General features: G+C 45.5%; 1 long non-coding RNA gene and 3 other non-coding genes across 5 annotated transcripts; 2 read left to right on the top strand and 2 right to left on the bottom strand.

The window, feature by feature from the left end:
- Positions 1 to 1,039: 1,039 nt before the first annotated feature.
- On the bottom strand, positions 1,040 to 6,368 carry LOC134428627 (uncharacterized). Of its 2 annotated transcripts, none has more exons than XR_010030426.1 (7): positions 6,228 to 6,368; positions 5,865 to 6,064; positions 5,651 to 5,774; positions 5,359 to 5,466; positions 2,509 to 2,613; positions 1,814 to 1,935; positions 1,040 to 1,362 (listed from the first exon to the last, which is right to left on the bottom strand). It is a non-coding gene; the product is annotated as an uncharacterized LOC134428627 (long non-coding RNA). The 2 variants fall into 2 exon arrangements; XR_010030427.1 differs by having other exon boundaries at positions 1,853 to 1,935.
- Positions 6,369 to 10,441: 4,073 nt separating this feature from the next.
- LOC134429025 (U6 spliceosomal RNA) lies at positions 10,442 to 10,548 on the bottom strand. Its single transcript, XR_010030519.1, has one exon. It is a non-coding gene; the product is annotated as a U6 spliceosomal RNA (small nuclear RNA).
- An 818-nt stretch (positions 10,549 to 11,366) lies between these two features.
- Positions 11,367 to 11,438, top strand: TRNAM-CAU (transfer RNA methionine (anticodon CAU)). The gene has a single exon. It is a non-coding gene; the product is annotated as a tRNA-Met (tRNA).
- A 990-nt stretch (positions 11,439 to 12,428) lies between these two features.
- TRNAQ-CUG (transfer RNA glutamine (anticodon CUG)) lies at positions 12,429 to 12,500 on the top strand. Its single transcript has one exon. It is a non-coding gene; the product is annotated as a tRNA-Gln (tRNA).
- Positions 12,501 to 13,227: the final 727 nt, after the last annotated feature.

Here is a 13,227-nt window from a genome sequence, read left to right as displayed (position 1 = left end):
AATGTTCAGCCCACAGCTCAATCCCAAGCTTGCAGTGCTGGTGTCATTTCCTGGGCTTGCCACTGGTTCCCAGCCTCAGAGCACCTCCCTGGTGTGACAGAACAAACCACATGAAAGCACTGACAGAATAAAAAATAAAAGTCAAAGGTACCACCCTTGTGAGGGTGTGTTTAGGTGAGTTCCTGTCCCCAGCTTATCACATGGACTCAAAGTGTGCCAGAGGCTGTGGGGACACTGGAAAGGAAAAGGGCAGAGCAGCAGCAGCTCTGGGAGCTGGAACATGACCCCAGAGGCACTGTGACCCTGGACAGCCTGGCAGCCCTGCAATGGCTCTCACAGAACACTCTGCACATTCACCAGGGCATTCCTACACTTCCATCAGAGATCCTCTTCTGCCTATGGCTTTTGGAAACTGTCCTAAAAAAGAACAAGTACCTTATTCCTGCATTTCCTGTATTTATTTGTAATTCAATATTATAGGTTTATGCCCTAAGTATTCAGTATTGCCAACAGCACAACTTATGATTCTGCTTAAATAATTCTCCTAAATTACATTTTTAATGTATCAATGTAATAAGAGGGTAAGTAATTCTTATGGGTTTAGTTCTGACATCTGAACATAGACAAATTCCACAATTTTTACAGACCCACAGGAGCAGAAAGCCTGACTTGGCCATTTTGACTGTTTATCATATCCATCAGAAGAAAGAATCTTGTTCCAGAATCATTTCCATTCACCATTCTAACTTTACTTTACTGGAAAACAGCAATGATCATATTCTGCTCTACAGAAGTCAGATATTCAAAAGTGTATGTATGCTCACAGAGCAACCCAAATACATCACCTGTCACACTGTAACACTACAAAGGGAAATGTTTACAAGTCTACTTTCTCTTCCTTTTTCTTCAGCATGAAGTGCCAGTGTCATGGCAGCTTTGGAGGAAGCCTTAGTAAGGGATGAGTTGTGCTCTATTTCAGTACTATGAACAAGAATAATCATTCTACCAGTAATTTACACGGTGAGTGCAACTCAACAAATCAGGTACTGGCAGTGCTATTCTATTTGCATAACAGAAAGTCATTAAATAATAGAAATATTTGCAGTGTGCATTTAAAAAGGCACAAGAATGAGGTTGAACTGGCTGAGAATATGCAGTTGTGGATTTTTCTGATCTTGAAGCCTTTGGAGAAAAATGTAAGGGAAGGCTGAGTCCTCCTCCCTTCTCACTGTAATGACACCAACAATTGAAAATCTGAGAGCACTGGAAGAGGCTTCACTGAGCACAGGTGCCACCAGTCCCACTCCCTCCATGAGCCAAACTGAGTTATTTACATGAGTCATTGTTTGGTCAAAGAAAAACCTGAAAGGTACAGAGCAAAGAGAAAACACAAATACAGAAGAAGTGGCATTTTCATTTTGAGAAAGTCTCAAAAAACTGCCTTCTCAACTTTTTTTTTTTAATCTATCTGTCCAACATTCAGTAAAATCTATTGTTCATAAAGCAACATTGAATTCAGATACTTCAAAAGCCTCATGATAATATTTAAGAGCAACAGCAGTTTCTTACAGCCAGTGCAGTAGCTGATTTAAAAAACTGAATGCAGACTATAATGATCTAATTAGGGGAATTTCTCCCCACAGTGAGGCTGTTCTAAGCTGGTGGGAAAGCCCAGCTGGCTTGAATACTGTAAGATCAAGACCTGAAAGCTTATGCAAGTGTGTGGTTAAAGAAAAAAAAGTTCATATCAGAACACTGGAAGTTTCTGTGCTTCTGATAACCAAACATTGAATACCCTGAATGCTGCACCAACCTCAAGTTCTTGGTTCAAAACCTCTCCAGGATTACTCACACGTGGTAACTACAAAACATTCAGAACTGCCAACACCGTTCTGTAGAACTCCAGTTACTGCCAGTACTGCTCTTACTCCATCTCTGTGACACAAGAAAATAATTAACATGCATCACTTAACAGCTCATCTATCAGCTTCTGTACTATCAAAAGCAAAGCTAGACATCAAATGATTCAATGACAGATTTTAGATAAGCACCACAGTAGCTGATCTCAATTACCCATTTTCTCAAAGGCACCAATGCAATCTACAGTCCAGCATTTTTACCCATCATTTCCCTTCCATTTGTGCCTTCCAATACATGGGATATGTTACATTTGTTCCTAAAGAGAAGCATTCCAAGAAACACATTCAGATGGAAGCACACTTGATGCTGCAACAGACACCAGAATATTGTTTCTATCTTAACCCTTCTGAGTTTTAACTAAAATGTAAGGAACTCAGTCATTAAAACAACCTACAAAAAGTTATTAAATTCTGACTAACCTATGAGCACTTGGGCTTGTCCTCTTTTGTAGCCCCTCAGAGAAGTCTCTACAGACTCTTCCAGGGAAATAATCCACTCCACACTTCAACATTGACATAACACAATAAAACTTTAGGTAATTGAGTTTAATGTGCTGTTCAACACAACATAGAATTTCACACAACTTACAGTAATTCTGTACAGTTCACAAGATCCTCATAGCAAAATCAAAATGGAGCAAAAATTGCCCCTGTATCATTATGCAAGAGCTTGATTTTCTTCTTGCTGCTCACCCTGAAAAGCAACAAGTAATAACAGTTACAATATGACATTCAAACACTTAAACATGAAATAAATTTATATTGTTTCATTATGTCTAGGGAAGTGCATTCCCTTAATACAATCTCCTAGCCTGGAAATAAGAGGAAATATCACAGTAAGTGCATTTGTGCTTTTCTATGTGCAGTACCCAGAAAGAGACCAACATCTTATGTATTATGATATACAGAGGTTTCACTACAGTGAAACACAGACCAGCATTCAGTCTTACAATAAATGATTTGTCTGACACTAAGCACTCAATTGTCTGCAAGAAAAAGCTGTGTTGCAGTCCCTTTGAAGCCACATTAGTGAAACAACCACAGATTGTGGTTTGACAGGGGTGGGGGTGGTTGTTTTTCTTTTTTTTTTCTTTTTTTTTTCTTTCTTTAATTAAAAACAAACTATGAACACTAAAGATCAAAAGCAGTACATGCAGGATCTTTTAAGCCAATTAAAAATTGCAACTAGTCAAAACAAGGCACTGAAAACTGATTTGTTTGAAGAGAACAGGAAGCTGTCCTACCAAGCAAGTTATATTTATCAGGCTTTTTTTTTTTTTCCCTTTCCTTTTTTCTTTTAAATTTAACTCACACTTTCCTGCTTGCTAAGAAACTCCTCAGCTGATCACCTTTGCCATGGTAAGTTGTAGTATTAACAGCTTGCTGGACCTTCCCTGGAGATTGTTTATTTGCTTTCCAAGGGAATTGCACTTTCCAGCTGGACAGCAATCACATGGCTTTTCAGAGAACACTTTACTCAAGATGAAGAGAAGCTCTGCAACACAGAGTCTTGCAAAGTCCCACAGCTGAGGAAAGCTGTGAAGCCAAAAATCATTACAAAAGGAGATGCCAGGGCCAAATTAGGAGAGACAGGGACAGGCTGAAGCCTCCCACAAAGTTGGGGCTTCCCAATTCAACATTTGTTACTGACTGACACCAACTCATCCCACTGCACACTTCTGCCATCCTCTCTGAGCTGCTCTGACACTCCTGAGTGTCCATTTTGGATTTGTATTCGGTTTCGTTTTTACTGAATTGAGAAAAAAAAGATACAACAATCAAATCCCAGGAAAGTTCATAGAATCACAGAATGGTTTGAGTTGGAAGGGACCTTAAAGATCTTGTTCCAACCCTCTGGCATTGGCAGTTCTATAATGAGAATTTGTCTTTTTAGCACAGTAAAGGAATTTTTAAATCCATATCATTCAACTTCTACAACAGTAAAAAAATCTCAAATTCCCCAAAGCTTCCTCAAAAAATCCTCTTCAACTACTTCAGCTCATTATTTTTCAGTGTTAGGGCAAATAACACATATTTTTAAAAAATATTGTTTATTATCTGCTTTGACAGCTTTGTAATTGTTACATGTACACCTGAAAAAGAATTTTAAATAAGCTTGGTTAAATTCCAAGTGTTAAAGTTAGAAGCTAATAACAGGAAAAGCACTGGAGAAGGGCTGGAAGCCTTACTGGATGTGGTTGGTAACCATTCCATTTGGCTTTGCCCTGCTAATGCCCCTTTAAATTAGAATTTCAGGGCATTCCTTCCTTCCTGTTATATCAGCCTGCCAACTCCTCACAACAGCCACAACTCCAAAAACCATCCCATTTCACCTGGCAAGAATCTACTTGACTCCCCCAGTGCTTCTCCATCAACTTAATTCCCTACAGCTGCTGAAAGCCAATGTCAGCAGGCTCCAAAACCAAGGCAGAAACCAAACACTGAGCCACCAAAAAGCTGAATTTAAGCATTGTTCCTCCACTGTCTTTGATGTGTGCAGTCCCCTAATAGCTACTGCTTAGCCAACCTAAAATTAGACTCAAGAGTAAAAAGCCTGGAATACAACAGCTGCTTTATGGTTATTAATTCAAATACAAACAAAACAACAACAGGAAAAGATGACAGCCAAGAGCCTGGGAAGCAGGAAATACTCACCTGCATCACCTCCCTTCAATAGGAAGGGCACTACCACACCTCTGAAAACAAGGAATAAGTAAGCATTAACATAGACACTGAAGAAAACTCACTATTTTCTATTTGCCCAGATTTTTAAAAACACTGAGTTAGCAATTGAGTTTGGTCTTTTAATGTGCAAGTTCAGCTACCAAGCAACTGATCTGACCCCTGTGTGGACATCCCACAGCCAGCAAGAACCCAGTGACATCAGCACTCACCTCACTGCTCTCCTGGGAGCCAAAGACAAAGCCAACAGTGTCACCACTGATGTGGGGTTCAGACACTGAAACACAAACCATTTTCCCCATAGTGAGGTTATACAACTGCTCCTGGTAGGAAATATTCCCTGGAATAACACAGCATGCCCTAGGATGCCTGTCTCATTAAACTCCTCTTATTTTTTACTCTCCTCATTCTCAGGCAGCAGCTGCTCCTTAGCCTTGTACAATTACCACTGTGTACATGCCTGATCATCTGCCCAGCATTTTATGCATTTGGTGGGATTTAGAACCTCCACACTGGTATCATGAGTGTTCCAAAGTGTCCTCACTGCCTTAGGGCAACAAAGTTGTTTTCATACCAAACAATTTTTCACAATTTTTCTCACATCTCAGAAGGCTGAACATAACTTACATAACTTTTGTTCAATAAAACACAAACCCTCTGTCTCACCTGTATCAAATCAGTCTCAGGGATTCAGTTACTGCTGCACTCCAAAATAAAATTAAAGTGCCAGAGAAAAATGCTATTTTGAAGAATGTACCTGAATTTTTCAGCTTCATCAGCACTGGTATTTATTTGCTCCTGACCTAGCTTCCAAGGATTCTTCTCTGCCACAGAATTGCTTTCCAAACCCCAACTTGTTCACCTACTAAAATCAAAAGTAAGAACAAAAGATATTCAGCACCTTCAATTTAACTAAAATCACTTGTATATTTTCCTTTTTATATATAACTTTTATCTCATTATTTTTAAACGTCAGCTACAGTCCTTCAAGTGGTACCAAGAAAAATATTTTATCCACCCTTCCCAAGTAAGGAGAGGACAATACTAACATTCCATCTGCTGCTATTAAAGGAGTGCTGGCTAACAATGCTCTTTCTTCCTCCCCAGTGATCCTTCTTGCACCCTCAGAGGGGACAGAGCAGAGCTTTTGCCAACAGGTTGTAGCTGTCATATCTAGAAAGAAAAAATGCAATTGGTTTCAACATTCAGAATTATTTACTTGCTATTAGCAAACAGGAATATCGTGAAAATCTACTCACATACCCAGTAAAAACCCTGCGACTTCTGTGTCATTTCTGAGATCCAACTTCTCCTTGAGCGTCAGCTACCGCTCAATGTGATTTCCCACATAAATCCTTGTTTTCCCCCTTCTTCTATCAAGACTACGCTTTCTCTTTTTCTTTTCCAGAAAAGACAACACCGGGGGCCTTCCACATCTCTTTGCTGGGAGGGACATGCTGAGCCTGAAAATAAAGGACAGGCTTTATTGAAAGGCAGCTCAGAACAACAGCTGGTACCTCAGCGTCCCGAGCCAGCACAGCGAGAACCGATGGCCGAACAGCTTCGGCTCCTCGCAAGTCACGCACCCGCTGCAGCCCCGCACCGGCAGCTCCGACCCGTGCCCACCCGCTCGGGTCTATCCGCTCGGTGTCTCTCCGGGAGAAATGGCACAGAACCGGGCCGCTTCCAGGCGGAACACGGCGAGGGACTGTGGGGACAGCCCCGCACGCCGCTCCGGACGGGAGTGAGCGGCCATTCCCGCCTCACGCCGCTCCTGAGGGGAGGAGACATTCCCGCCTCACACCGCCCCTGAGGGGAGGGGACATTCCCGCCTCACACCGCCCCTGAAGCGAAAGAAGCCATTCCCGCCTCACACCGCCCCTGAGGGGAGGAGACATTCCCGCCTCACACCGCCCCTGAAGCGAATGAAGCCATTCCCGCCTCACACCGCCCCTGAAGCGAAAGAAGCCATTCCCGCCTCACACCGCCCCTGAGGGGAGGAGACATTCCCGCCTCACACCGCCCCTGAGGGGAGGAGACATTCCCGCCTCACACCGCCCATGAGGGCAGAGGAGGGACCATTCTCGCCTCACGCCGCTCCTGAGGGCAGAGGAGGGAGCATTCTCGCCTCACGCCGCTCCAGAGGAGAGAGGAGAAGCCATTCCCGCCTCACACCGCCCCTGAGGAGAGGAGGAGCCATTCCCGGCTCACACCGCTCCTAGTGGGAGGCTCCATTCTCGCCTCACACCGCTCCTAACAGGAGGGCCCATTCGCGCCTCACACCCGTCATAGGACAGATACACACACAGACATACACACAGACACAGACATTCCCACCTCATGCATCCCTGAGGGGACACCAGCCCCTTTCGCTGCTCCGCAAGGCGGACAAGCGCACCTCACACCGCCCGAGAGAGGACAAGCCCTCACAGCGCCCCTGCGGGGTACACCCTTTCCCCGCCGCCATTCCCTCCTTCCCCCACGCCAATCTCCCGCTGCCCCCGGCTAGGTGGTCGGTCTGTCGGTCGGGGTTGGTCAGTCCGTCCCTCACCCGTCGCGGCAGTGACCGGGGTAAACAAAGGACATGTGACCGGCGGCGCGCGGTGATGGCGCCAGGGTGACGTGAGGGGCCCGCCCCAGTTTTAAGGAAAAAGTCCAAAAAAAAGGATTTTAAGTGTTAAAGCAGGACAATGACTTGAAACTTGTCCTGAGGGAGCAGCCTGTGGCGCTCAGGTAAAAACTGTTCTCAGCCCTTCACTGAAGCCCAGAGGAATAAGTAACCCAGTATGGGGTTTTTTTTTTAATATTTGATTAATAACAAACTTCAGTTATGTATGCACAATAAAAAATCTACTGTTTTCCCAAGCAGCAATTCGCGGGATGGATATCCAAAATACTGTGTGGTTATCTTACCTTCTGAAAGGCCAGATTCAAAGACAAAACTAGAATTTTGCTCTGAAGAACAAATGGTGTTTGAAATACGACCTACCTGTGAAAATACTACATCAGTGACACGAAGAGAAAGAAAATGCAGTGAGAATTTGCAATCCCTGTTGTCACAGTGTGTTCCAGCAGTGACATATGAGAAAACCGCATTCCTTGGCACCTCCACACACTCCTGCTGACAGAGCCTGTGTTTTAAAATAATAACTAAAAACTCAGACTAAGTTAGCAAGCAATATTTGAAAAATTTTATCTAAACAAGAGAGGGACAATCATACCTGCCAATTTTAACGAAAGTGAAGCCAAGACTTGCACTCTGACTGCACCTTGAGCAGCCTAATCCACGTAATAACAAAGTAGAATTCCTCATGTTTATTGTTCCCTGCTGAGGTTGGATGATTCATCACATTTAAATTCTTTCACATGAGCTTCCCAACTTCCTTCTATCTGTTATCATAATATCCGAAGAGAATTAATAATTTTTGTATGAAAAAGAAACTGAATTATGCTGTGTGGTACCTAACATGCAATAAAACAGGCAGAAAACATGAAGTAAAAAGAAAAAAAGAACAGTGAATCAAACCAAGAAGCTGAAGCATTTTTACTACAGAAAAATGGCATCTCTAACAATATATTTGTTTCATGTTTCCTATTTTACTTTCTCCCCCTCGCCATCTGCCTCTGTTCTGCTTTTTTCTTTCAAAAAGCACCCACCTCATTTAGCTTCACTCACCCCATCACAGGATTCAGGCAGAATTAAAACAAAATCCCCAGTGCCAAAGCCAAAAAAGCACTACCTCTTCATAAAAGCCTTATTCCATAAAAGAGTTATTCCAAAAATACCTCCCCATTTTCTTACAGTAGCTGTAGATCTTTAAGGGAAGCAGTCCATCTCGATTCAGTGCTTTGTTGCACACCCTCTAGGCAAAGGAACTCGAGTTTTTTGGCCCCTGGTAACTCTGGATGGTACCTGTGCTTTCAGTGCTGCTCTTTTTGCTCAAATTTTGCCCTGTTCTTTTGGTAGCCAGCACCAAATCCCACAAGAGTGAGATGCTGTAGTGTGGAGAAAGAAGGAGAATTACAGAACGGGAAGTTTTTGAGCAAGAGCCACTCCTTCCATCAGGGAAGCAGCTGAGCAATGCCCAGGGGGTTTGCTGTTCTGTGGAGCAGAGTCCCACTGCTTTGCTTAGGAACACCCTGCATGAAAATAAAGCCAATTTGGGGAGACAATCCTCAGAAGGAAATAGTGAGAACTAGAGAATGCCCATCTGTGAGGTGTGTGCCATGCAGTGGTCAGGAGAGCCTGGAAGTGCCAGAGCCAGAGGAAGCAAAGCACAGTGAGGAGAAGATCAGATACAAAAGGTACTGTGAAAATCACCAATCACTTGTTTTGAAAATTTTAAAAGTTTAATAGTAATGAAATGCTTATAAAAATAGTAATATAATTAGAGTAATAATAACTTGGACAATTTGGATTAGGACAATATGAGGCAATAGAAACAAACAGTTATGGATGGTCTGGGTACCTTTTTCTGGGCAAAATAAGCCTGAGAAAGGACACATGTTAACAAAGGATCAACCCTTAAAAGCAATAACCTGTTGCGTATTCATACATCTCATACATGATGCATAAATTCCATTCACACACAGGATTCTGTCTGGTCAGTGTCAGCTTCTTCCTCTGAATCCTAACGGGGTCTTAATGGCTGAGTGAGGTGGGAAGAAGTTCATTTCTCCTGATAATGGAGCAATAAATTCCCTTCCTCTGTGACTGCTATCTCACTGCGAGTCCTTTCTTAAGAAAAAGAAGTATCCTACATAGCATAGTTTCTATTTTAACATTTTGCTATAACCTAAAACTATATTTAACAGCATTACTTTCTAACACAACATATATAATATTCATTTTAATATTTCAAAAAGCCAATCATAAAATGTGCATCTTTCACAGTACTAACATGTGGCAGCACCACAACCTGAGTCTGGAGGTGAGTCCCTGCAGGGCAAACACTCTCATTTGTGAGTCAATTCTCTGCAGCAACCATGGTGAATTTGTTACTGCAGGGAAAACTTCTGTGCCCAGCTGGGGTACGGTCTTTGGGTCTCTTGGGGAGAACATGTTCTGTGTGGTGCAGAGGGGCTGAGCCAGCTCAGACACCCTCCCAAGGCACCTCAGTGCCCATCCTTGTTGCCTTCAGGGACCAAGAAACCTTGCCAGTTTTCTTCCCCCCTTCAGTGGGACCTTGGCCCGGGACAGCAGGATGGAGTAAGGGACCCACTGTTATCCTGGCTGTGTCTCTGGGGGTCCTGGGAGCTGCTGGGGACCCACTGTTATCCTGGCTGTGTCTCTGACGTTCCTAGGGGCTGCTGGGGACCCACTGTTATCCTGGCTGTGTCTCTGACGTTCCTAGGGGCTGCTGGGGACCCACTGTTATCCTGGCTGTGTGTCTAGGGAGCTGCTGGGGACCCACTGTTATCCTGGCTGTGTGTCTAGGGAGCTGCTGGGGACCCACTGTTATCCTGGCTGTGTCTTGGGGGGTCCTGGGGGCTGCTGGGGTGCCAGAGAGGACTCTCAGAATCACAGAATCAGTTGGAAAAACCTCTGAGATCATCATGTCCAACCTGTGAGCAAACACCACCCTGTCAGCCAGACCACGGCACTGAGTGCAATGCCCAGGTGTTTCTTGAACACCTCCAGGGAGGGTGACTCCACCCTGAGCAGCCCATTCTGATTTTTAATTTCCCTTTTCGATAAGAAAATCTTCCAGATGTTCCACCAGATCTCCCCAGGTGCCACTCCAGGTCATCTCCTCTCCCCTGACCCTCATGTGTTATGGAGAGTGCGGTCACCTCGAAGCTTCCTCTTCCAGGCTTGGAGGGCCGGATAAGAGGGAGAAAAAAATATGGAACGCTTCACGAATTTGCGTGTCATCCTTGCGCAGGGGCCATGCTAATCTTCTCTGTATCGTTCCAATTTTAGTATATGTGCTGCCGAAGCGAGCACGAATCTCAGCGCATACCCGCCGCCATTTATACCCCCAGGATTCTGGTTCCGCAAAGTTAGGGCGACCATGTCGGGACAAACCGGCAGTGTCAGTGGGAGCAGCAGCAGCCGTGCACAGCACCCCGACTGTTCCGAGGGTCTGGCGGGCAGGAGATGGCGGAAAGGGGGGAACAGACCCCCAAATCCCGCCTAACCGGGGTTATGCAAATAGCGCTGCTGTATGTAAATACGCGCAAAGCACTCTGGGGCGGGGCGGTACCAGGCTCCTCACGGGGCCGTTCTGTGTCAATAACCCCCCGGCGGGGTTCACAGTCACGTTCGGCCGTACGCAGCTGGGAATGTGACACTTTCTGCGGTGCCACATCGGTGGTTCGGACCTAAATGAGTTAATATTGCCGACCTGTGGCGAGAGCGGGTGGCTGAAGCCGTTCTCGTTCCGCAGAACCACAGAATTGTTCGGGTCGGAAGGTCCGTGTGGAGATCAAAGCCCCCGGCCAAGGCAGGGTCACCCGGAGCAGGTGACACCGGAGCGCGTCCAGGTGGGTTTGAATGTCTGCAGAGAGGGAAACTCCACCGCTCCTTGGGCAGCCGTTCCGCTGCTCCGCCACCCTCAGCGTCAGGAGCTTCTTCCTCCTGCTGAGGCGAAACTTCTCGAGTTTAAGTTATGACCATTACTCCTGCTGTATGTGGGGTGTATCTCGGGAGCGGGCAGCTGCAGCGGGACCGCGTGGCCAGGCAGGGGACGTGTTCGTCGGTGACCAAGGCCCGTGTAGCGATTTTCATTCTAATGAGGGGCAGGAGGAATGGTCAGTATGAGCAGCAGAGTGGCGCAGCGGAAGCGTGCTGGGCCCATAACCCAGAGGTCGATGGATCGAAACCATCCTCTGCTAGCACAGTGTTTTCGTTTTTCTCACGCCACAGCGCCCGTCCTCTCCTCTCTCCTGGTTAGTTTTGGGTGTGGGGGACAGGACTGTGGCTGGTACGAGTTGTTTTTGCTGAAATCTCGGCCTCATGCGGTATAGGTGGTGCGAGTAAAGGACAGACAGAGCGCTGGGGTGTGCACAGCTTATTTTAGTTTCATTTGAAGGTCTCACGGAATCAGGATGGTTTGGGTTGGAAGGGACCCTTAAATGCCATTTAGTCCCACCCTGCCATGATCAGGGACTCACCAAGTTTCTCAGAGCCCTGTCCAAGCTGGCTTTGAATGTCTCCAAGGATGGGACATGTGCCACCTCTCTGGGCACCGTGTGCCACTGCCTGAGCACCCTAGTGGATCTCTCTTCTTTATCTTTCATAAGAAAGCTCCCTTATAAACTAAAAGGTCACAAGGCCCCCGGGAGCCTACTCTGCTCCAGGCTGAGCAGCACCAGTTTTGTCAGCCTTTCCTCACAGAAGAATTGCTCCTCTGAGCATCTTCATGCCTTTGTCTGGGAGAGATCCTTGTCTTTAATCAATCATCAAAAGCTCTTTGCACACATTTGTAGTTTTTTCCCTGTCTTGCCAGATTAAATGAAACGTGGTGGCAATGCCGGACATAGCAAGCAGACTGTCAGCACAAAACGCAGGAAAGCAAAATAAAAAACAAAAATGGGAAAACATATAAGTCAATGTACATGGTACTGAAAGTATGTATTTGGCCTCTGGATGACATGATCTGAGGAAAAATGCTCCATGAATGTAGTTAATGGCACAGTGCTGCTCAGTGGGGTTGTTATCAGAATGTGATAAATAACCAGTGGGATTCTTACATGGAATGAGTACGTGAGGAATACATGGAAGAAAACCAAGGCAGGAATCTCATTCACACATCCATGGAAATTATGGAATTGGCTTTTCCTGGGTTTGGCTCAGTAGGCGCGGCTCAGGGGGTCATATTGTGTGGTTCCATGGTGTAATGGTTAGCACTCTGGACTCTGAATCCAGCGATCCGAGTTCAAATCTCGGTGGAACCTGAAAGTTTTTGCCACTGACACAATTATTTCCGGCTGAGAACCATGCAAAGTGACTTTAAATGGACTGCTAGAATGGCGTGAACATTCCATGCCATAAACATCACATGCCTCGTGAAATAAATGTCTAAAGCAGAATAGTAACTAATCATGGAGTTTTCCTATTTTTTTCCCCCCATATCTATTTATTGCAGCCAGGTTAGTACTTTCTGACTTATCTGATATTATCTGAAGAATCCCAGACATGTCACAGCATATTGTTTCCTTTTCTTTCTGTGCTTTGAATCGCCTGTGTGGAAATAGAGTTCTAAATTCTGCATCAGCACAGCTGGTGGCAGCTGCTGAGCTCTGCAGGGATCTCTGAGCTCTCAGGGAGCTCTTTTGGGGTGTCTCTGACAGCAGATGTTCCCCAGAGTTCCTGTTTGCTTTCTGCCCTCGTTTCACCAGGGGTGATGGAGTGACAGGACACGGGGGAATGGCTTCACTCTGCCAGAGGGAGGATTAGAAGGGAAATTGGGAAGGAATTGTTCCCTGAGAGGGTGGCACGGCCCTGGCAAGGGTGCCCAGAGAAACTCGATGCTCTGGCAGCATTCAAGGCCAGGTTGGACAGGGCTTGGAGCAAGCTGGGGTGGTGGAAGGTGTCCCTACCCATGGCAGGGCTGGGTCTGGATGATCTTTAAGGTCCCTTCCAACCCAAACCATTCCACGATTCTATAAAGACAACGAATGC

Source organism: Melospiza melodia, chromosome 24 (genome assembly GCF_035770615.1).
Source record: "Melospiza melodia melodia isolate bMelMel2 chromosome 24, bMelMel2.pri, whole genome shotgun sequence".
Taxonomy (NCBI): Eukaryota; Metazoa; Chordata; class Aves; order Passeriformes; family Passerellidae; genus Melospiza; species Melospiza melodia.
This window is presented reverse-complemented; position numbering and strand designations above follow the sequence as displayed.